The sequence below is a fragment of the Priapulus caudatus genome, unplaced genomic scaffold, assembly GCF_000485595.1.
Source record: "Priapulus caudatus unplaced genomic scaffold, Priapulus_caudatus-5.0.1 Scaffold1063, whole genome shotgun sequence".
NCBI classification, from domain to species: domain Eukaryota; kingdom Metazoa; phylum Priapulida; class Priapulimorpha; order Priapulimorphida; family Priapulidae; genus Priapulus; species Priapulus caudatus.
Window position 1 is genome coordinate 43568 of NW_014578124.1, and position 7742 is coordinate 51309.

Sequence of the window (7742 nt, forward strand, 5' to 3'; positions counted from 1 at the left end):
CTCTCTCTCTCTCTCTCTCTCTCTCTCTCTCTTCCTCTTTCTGTCTCCATTTCTTCTTTGCTCTCTCTTTCTCTCTCGCTCTCTGTCTATCTTTATTTCTCTCTCCATTTCCCTGTTTCTCTCAGCGCCGCGCTCTGAGAAAAAACAGCGGCAGTGATGGAGGATGAATCGTGATGGAGCTTTGCGCGAAACTCGAGCAGTGTCGCATTAGCAGGGGGATAAGAAGCCTCTATAATTCTTTTATTGGATAACTGCTGAGTGTTAGTTGCGGCGGCGGCGCGGCATGGGTACGCTGCGGGGACCTCAATCAACGCGTCACGGCTGCACTCGGCGTGGCAGCATCAAAAGGAAAGAAGAAAAAAGACCCGCATTCGCTAATCATGTAGAACTTCAAATGGTTAAAGTTTTCGCGAGATTACGCGAGGTTTGCCGCGCAGGATTTACGCAGGAGACGACGATGGCGGCTGAAGATTCCCGCACATGCGCACAACCGTCATGAATAAACGAGATCCGGCATACACCCGGGCAACGTTGAAAATTCATCACCGGATATAACGTGAGATACAACCGGAAGTACGCCCCGGAACTAGCATCTGAAACGCGCGCCCTTTACCGGCGCGTAGAACGAGGTAGTAGTCGGCAGCACGGAATAGATATCATGGGTTCAGCGACGAAGTATAAACCACGTCCGCAGTTCTTCTATCGCGTTTTGGAACCACGTATAGACTGTCGCTCGCCGCGCGCCTTTTACCCCGGCGCTGCGTGTGAGGGACACTGTCTCATGGCGTAGCGACAAGCGACAGTCTCACCGCGACCTCTGCTCTCGCGTTAAGGCAATAACGGATGTTGTCCTGTCATGAGCAGGCTGCGTCCGAAGAAGCTCCTTTTGGGAAATGATGTCGTTCTCTCTTCTTATTCTGAGCCGATTTCCCTCGTCACGCGATCAATTCCTGCGCTGCACGTGTGCCGAATGCAAATGGCCGCCACGTTGTCTCGGCGACATAGGGGCCGCTGCGAGCGGCAGACTCAATCGGCATGTTCTTTCTTCTTTTGCGTTCGATTTAGCCGCGAATGCATTGCAATAAGTTGATTTGCACTTAAGTGCATTCACGCGCACGCACATGCACACACGTACACGCACACTCGCCCAGTATACGCGTGCACGCACACGCGCGTGCAAAAAACTGCACATACGCATGTCCAACGATCAATTGTGTGGCGATTAACTGTTTGCGAATTCCGTTAGCGCGTGCGAATGAGGCTGTGATGTCGCTAACAACACACGCCACGCCACACGCGCACGCACAAACACATACACACACACTCACACACACTCACACACAGCAGGGGCGGATCCAGGGCTGAGGCTAGACAGTATTTTTCCAGATTTTAAGGGCACATCCCCCAAGAATGGCACACCACCCCACAGTGAGCGCCGTCAGGCGCGGAGCACATGGCGGGGGGTCTGGGGGCCCTCCTCCAGAAAATTTCTTAAATTTCAGAGGGTCCCCTGGCACAAAAAAGCAGCACGCATTTGAGCACTACATTTAGTCAAGCCAAGCAATAGCTAAAAACCATATGGAATTTTACTTTCTGCTTCATTTGCCTGCCTTTGCATACCAGCAATTAATGCACAACTCGATTACGAAGCAACGAATTTCCTTCTTTTTCCAGGATTATCAAAAGCAGTTTTGTACCAGTTAAAAATTGTGTGATTTCCTTCAGATCCTGTCAATGAATCAGAAGCAAAAAAACCAAATAAAACTATAGCCAATTCCCCATCAAATATGTTTCTGTAATTTTTGTATTTTCTGAAAATTTTGAAGCACTATTGCAACAATCTAGACGCAGTAATTTCCCAATACGGCAAATAGGTCTGAATCCGCGCCACTGCACAGACACCAACACACACATCTTGCGCCACACACACACACACACACAACAACCACACACACACCCGCCGCCGACACACACCATGGCACACACATCACACACACCACACACACACACCCCACACACACAAACACACAAGGGATCACCACACACACACACGACACAGCACATCACACACTCCTCTCTCTTCTCATCCTCTCCTCTCTCTCCTCTCTCTCTCTTTCTCTCTCCCTAATCACATCCCACTCAACTACCCACTCTCACCCTCACAGCGCTCATAACACATGTAGCGGCGTACTTACAGCCTTGCAGTATGTTCTCAAGGCTTGACGTGGAGCTGTGATCGTCACGCGTCGGCAGGTAGCGCGCGTGTGCCACCCGAGAACAAATGAGCAGCGCTACGGCGCTGATGGCGAGCAACCTAGACACGTGTTGCCAGATACTTGCTTGCTTCTCTCTGTTAACTGTCCGCACTGTCTGTCTTATAGTCCTGTCTGCCGAGAGAAAAAGAGAGGTGGGAGTTACACGGCTGTTTACTGTTGCTTTTCTGTGGAGATAGCGTGAACGCGGTTGGTTCGTGAAGGAGAGAAGAAGGAGAGAGATATGCAGATAGATAGATCGGCCGCGCGCGCGCGCAGCTGTGTGTGTGTGTGTGTGTTGTGTGATGTGTGAATTGTGTGTGTGTGTGTGTGTGTGTGTGATTTGTGTTTGTGTGTGTGTGTGTGTGTGTGTGTGTGTATGTGTCTGTGTGTGTGTGTGCGCGCGCGTGTGTGTGTTTATGTGTGTGATAATAGGGTGTAATGTGCGTGGCGAGCGATCGAAATCGCTTAGCGCCGAGATTACGAGAGTCTTGAACGAATTAGTTCGCGCAACACGATGGAAGTAATTGCTCTCAGTGAAAGATTTACGAATGTAAGTAGCCAGGTGTGTGTGCAGGTGAGCGGGTAGATAGGTGCGACACTAGCATTGCAGGTATGTGGGCTAGGTAAGTAGATGCATTGGCAGGTAGGTGCTAGACCAAAATTGTATGTGCGTTGGTCACGAAATTAAGTAGGTGGTGTACAAAGGCGCGGGAGCTAGAATTGTAATTACAAACATGAATAAGTTTATACTTGGGTGTGTGTAGATATAGTTAACAGCTTAACAGAAGTTCAGGACCCGGTTCCACAGACGTGGATTAACTTTAACTCTGAGTTAAAGCTAACTCTGAGTTAAACTCACTAACTCTGCATAAGTTAGTAAACTCCGAGTTAAATTTGGGTTTCATAAACATTGATTAAATCCTGAGATAAGTAACTCAGAGTTAAATGTTTTAACTCAGAGTTAGTATCCCATAATTCCACGTAGTTAGAACAGATGAACACGACAGACGCATTATAGAACCCATGAGCTAGAGCGCCATCTGTCGTAGAGTTTGGATAGACGCATGATAGACGCATAGACGATAGACGCATGATAGACGCATGATAGACGCATGATAGACGCATGATAGACGCATAGACGATAGACGCATTATAGGCGCACGAACATGGTAGAATGTGTAAAAAAAAAACATGGTAGAAGGTGTAGTAATGAAAAAAAGTTATAATGAAAACCGGCAGCGATAAATAAATGAGGGAAAATCTTTTGCCTCGGGGATATTGAACCCGCGACGCTCGCGTCATTAGAACTATGCTTTAAAACGTCATTAGAACTACGCTAAACGTTTCTACGCTAAACTACGCTAAACTGCGAAGAGGAAAATCTGCTGAGAGGAAAATCTTTTGCCTCGGGGATTGAACCCGCGACGCTCGCGTCATTAGAACTACGCTTTAGAACGTCATTAGAACTACGCTAAACGTTTCTGCGCTAAACTACGCTAAATTACGCGTCATTAGAACTACGCTAAACGACGCTTTAACAGCTGCGGATATTGCAAAATCCCTAGATATTTTACATTTTCCCGTATTATCATAGTACGGATGCCGGGATCAGTGTTGGTACGCCATCAATGGCCGACCAATGTACAACAAACGTAAACAAACACCGTATGTTCCAGCGCCAGCGGGGGATCGGACACGGGGCTGTACTAGATAAACTAATTAGTTCTAGTACTATCCTGGAGCTAAACTAACCTCGTAGAAAATAGTCTTCAAAGTCTAAAGGATTATACCGAAGACTCTCTATAACTAAATCGAATGTAACTTAATTTTTAACCCTAATCTAATTTTGGTTTAATCCAGATGAGACGGGATACTAGAGAAGCATTGCCGAAAGGAGGTGTTGATCCGAAGCGCTCAGCGCAGATCTTGCGCGCAGTTCCGCGGCAAGGCGCACGCAACCGCGGGAACTCAGAGTTAGGCATATTTAACTCAGAGTTAAAGTTAATCCACGACTGTGGAACGGAATTGAACTTTGAGTTAACTTTTAACTCAGAGTTAAGGAATTTCACTCAGAGTTAAGAGTTAATTCACGACTGTGGAACCGGGTCCAGTTATTTAGTTTTAGGTAGGTATAAACAAGCAGTCAGGCACGTGGGCAGGCGCGCACGTTGCAGGGTGGCATGCAGGCAATCGGGAAGGTAGGTAAGTGTCTTGCTAATTCCTACATCACATATATCCCGCACGTACAAACCTCACGCCGATTCTCCAGGGAAGTTACTTGGGCACATACACGCAAGCATTGCATATCTATGCATATATATATATATATATATGTATATAGGGGTTTATATATGTATATATATATATACATGCTCGTTCCGAAACGTAATGGAGTCAATAATGATGGCTAATCGAATAAGCTTGGCCCGAGGGCTGAGGTCTGGATATGCGCCGACGATAGTTACATATGTGCAACGATCATGAGAATCTCTAATGCGATTATCCACCTACCCCTTCTCCCCCTCTCTCTCTTTCTCTCCCTTTTCTCTCTCCCTCTCTCTCGCTCTCTCCCTTCTCTCTTCTTCTTCGCTTAGTTCTCATCTTCGCGTCGGAAAAACTCACCCCTCCTCCATGTTGGTTACGATTGTTTAATGCAATTATTTACCAAACCGCAGCGTCGGTGGAGCCTTGCCACCTATCGGACTAGCTCCCATCCCTGCAGCAGGCGGCTCCCTGACCGCGCCCGGGTACGGGGTGGGGGAGGGCTGCAAACAGCAATCATCTCCCTAATTCGTTTATGCGTATATATGTTCGTAACGTAATTACGGCCGCCGCTCGGCTGGCGCTCCGATCCTCGCCTAATGAACTTTGTTGGCGTTATGAATTATTGAGGAAGAAGAAATCGACGCGGTCTCCTCCCGCCCCGCCCTTCTCCCGCCGGGCCCTTCTCCCCCGCCCGCCGGGCCCACTCCCGGGTATATATATATACATATATATAGGTGAGATGCGTAGATAGGTATGTTAGTTAAACATTAGCAGGAGCTAATAATGACAAATTTGTCTTTATTAACTCCTGCCATTAGGTAGGTTAGTAAATATAGGTAGACATCTAGATAGGGAAATAGGTAAGTGGTCGGAAAATGCTAAACACACTTGAAGTAAACACAAGCGCTCATATCTACACAGACAGGACGCGCACATACACGTACACACCTGCACGCGCGTGGCACGTGAACGCGCGCGCGTAAATATATCAAAATACTTGGTTGTTTATTTATTTATGATCGAACAAATTGCTTCCCGCGATTTAGAGTAAAAACGGCGTCTGCGAATGCGAGTGAGAATCCGCTTATGCGGATGCATTTTGGAACTAATCTACGTTGCAACGATTATTGGTTGAGTAATGCAGCTGTGACTGCCAACGCGACCATATCGACTCGACTGCACGCATACCGGACGATGGAACGAGTGGAGCTAGCGCGCTCTCCCCCTTCTCTCTCTCGCGCGCATTCTTTCTCTCTCTCTCCCTCTCTCTCTCTATTTCACTATCTTTTTCTCTCTCTTTCTCTTTCTCTTTCGCTCGCTCTTTCTCTCTCTCTTTCGCTCTCGCTATTCCCCCCTCTCTCTCTTTCTCTCTCTCTCTCTCTCTCTCTCTCTCTCTCTCTCTATCCTTATCTCTTTCTATATCTCTCTGTGTCTTGCTCTCCCCCTCCACCATCCCAACTCTATCTCACTATCTCTCCCTATCCATTTCACCCATTTCTCTCTGTCTCCCTCCCTCATCCCAACTATCTCTCTCTCTCTCTCTCTCTCTCTCTCTCTCTCTCTCTCTCTATCTATTTCCCCTAGAGAGATGAGAGAGGGAGAAAGCGTAGATGATGAGTATGAGAGGAGCGAAGAGAGGAGAAGAGATGAGAGAGAGAAGAGAGAGATAGAGAGAGCGAGAGAAGAAGAGAGATGAGAGTAGAGAAACGAGCAAGAAGAGAGAGAGAGAGAGAGGGAGAGAGAGAGAGAGAGAAGGCGAAGAGATCTAGAGAGAGAAAAGAGAGAAGAGAGAAGAGAGGAGAGATAGAGAAAAGAGAGAGAGAGAGAGAGCGCGAAAAGTAGGGGTATAAGTGTGAAGAGATGAGGAAATTAATCGGAGATAAGAGCACGAGCGTAGCCGAAAGAAAGACGAGTACATTAGAATATGGAGAGGACGAAAGAGATAAATTCCTTAGCAGAAACGAGGAGGGGGGGCGGGAAAGCGAAACAGCGTAAACAATCTACAAAGAAAGCGTAGATAAAGAGATACATGCAGACTTAAAAACACTTCAGCGCCCAGATCAGGTAAACGAAATCAACAAAGCTATTAGATAAGCTACTTTGAGAAATAGATTATCTTTGCTCACATCCCACTTTGTGAATTTGAGGTACGCTCTTGCGCATGCGAACTGCGGTCTATGACTTCGGCGCTGACCAGGACCAGCCCGGGCGTGTGTATTGCGGGGCAGCGAGAGTGACGTTGACGCCCGTCCTCACCCGTCCCGCACCGGCCATACTTCGCTGTGTCACATATTCACCACAATCTGCAACATCATTCTACACTAACTAAATCTATATTCGCTCCTAAATGCCTCTAAAGTCGCGCTGCATCGATCTAACGTTATGGCAGATCTGTCGCGGGAGAATACGGAGGTGAGAAGTCTTGGTGAGTTGGGAGGGGGACTGAGGGTAAGTAGAGACACATGACTGTTGTCAGTTGTGCGTTTGGGGCTACCGAAATCAAAAAGGCAAAGTCGGGGTCGAGAGTGGGGCTGGAATAGAGCGTGACTACAGGGACAGATAAAATTGGTGTAGCGGGGCATACAATTAATTGTATAATCAACGATACAATAGAAGGTAAATCCATGGGGTGGTGGGATAGCGGCGTAAAAAGCAGAGTGCAATGTAAAGCGGCCTTCGAGGAGCGAGGGCAAGGGTATCACGAGCAGGCAACACCATTAGGGTGTCTCGTCGCTGCCCGAGCACGTGTATCTCCCTGGAGGTAGAGAGTGGCGGCCAGCGAAATTGGAGTATTTAAGGCTTCACATTTGAGGATGGGGCAGGCAAGGCTAGACATCGATGAGGCTTCGGGATTGATGGAGCGGAAGAGGAGGAAGAGGAGACAGTGTCGCTACTGGTTCAACGACCACGCTACAGGACGGCTGTGCTGGTGCCTGTGCGTCGTATGTGTGTGTGTGTGTGGTCGTGCTGTGGTGTAGTCGTGTAAGGACGTGGACGAATGTCAAGGGTGGTGTGTGTATAAACGTGTGTGTGTGTTGTGCTAGTAGGTAATGAGGATGTGTGTGTAACGTGATGGCGTAAGGCGGTACTGCTGTGAGAATGAAGTCGCGCGTTGGTGAATGAGGTCGTGGTGAGTGGTATTGTGCTGTGACTGTGATGTGTGTTGTGTGCTGCGGTGTGGTGTATGCAATGTGTGTGGGAGGGGAGGGGTGCATGCGGCCG

General features: G+C 48.0%; 1 long non-coding RNA gene across 1 annotated transcript in view; it reads right to left on the bottom strand.

Moving 5' to 3' along the window:
* Positions 1-7742, bottom strand: part of LOC106815208 — a 29179-nt gene that overhangs the window by 15988 nt on the left and 5449 nt on the right. The window contains exon 2 of the long non-coding RNA XR_001394716.1: positions 2196-2387. This is a non-coding gene — a long non-coding RNA (uncharacterized LOC106815208). The remainder of the gene's footprint in view (positions 1-2195; positions 2388-7742) is intronic.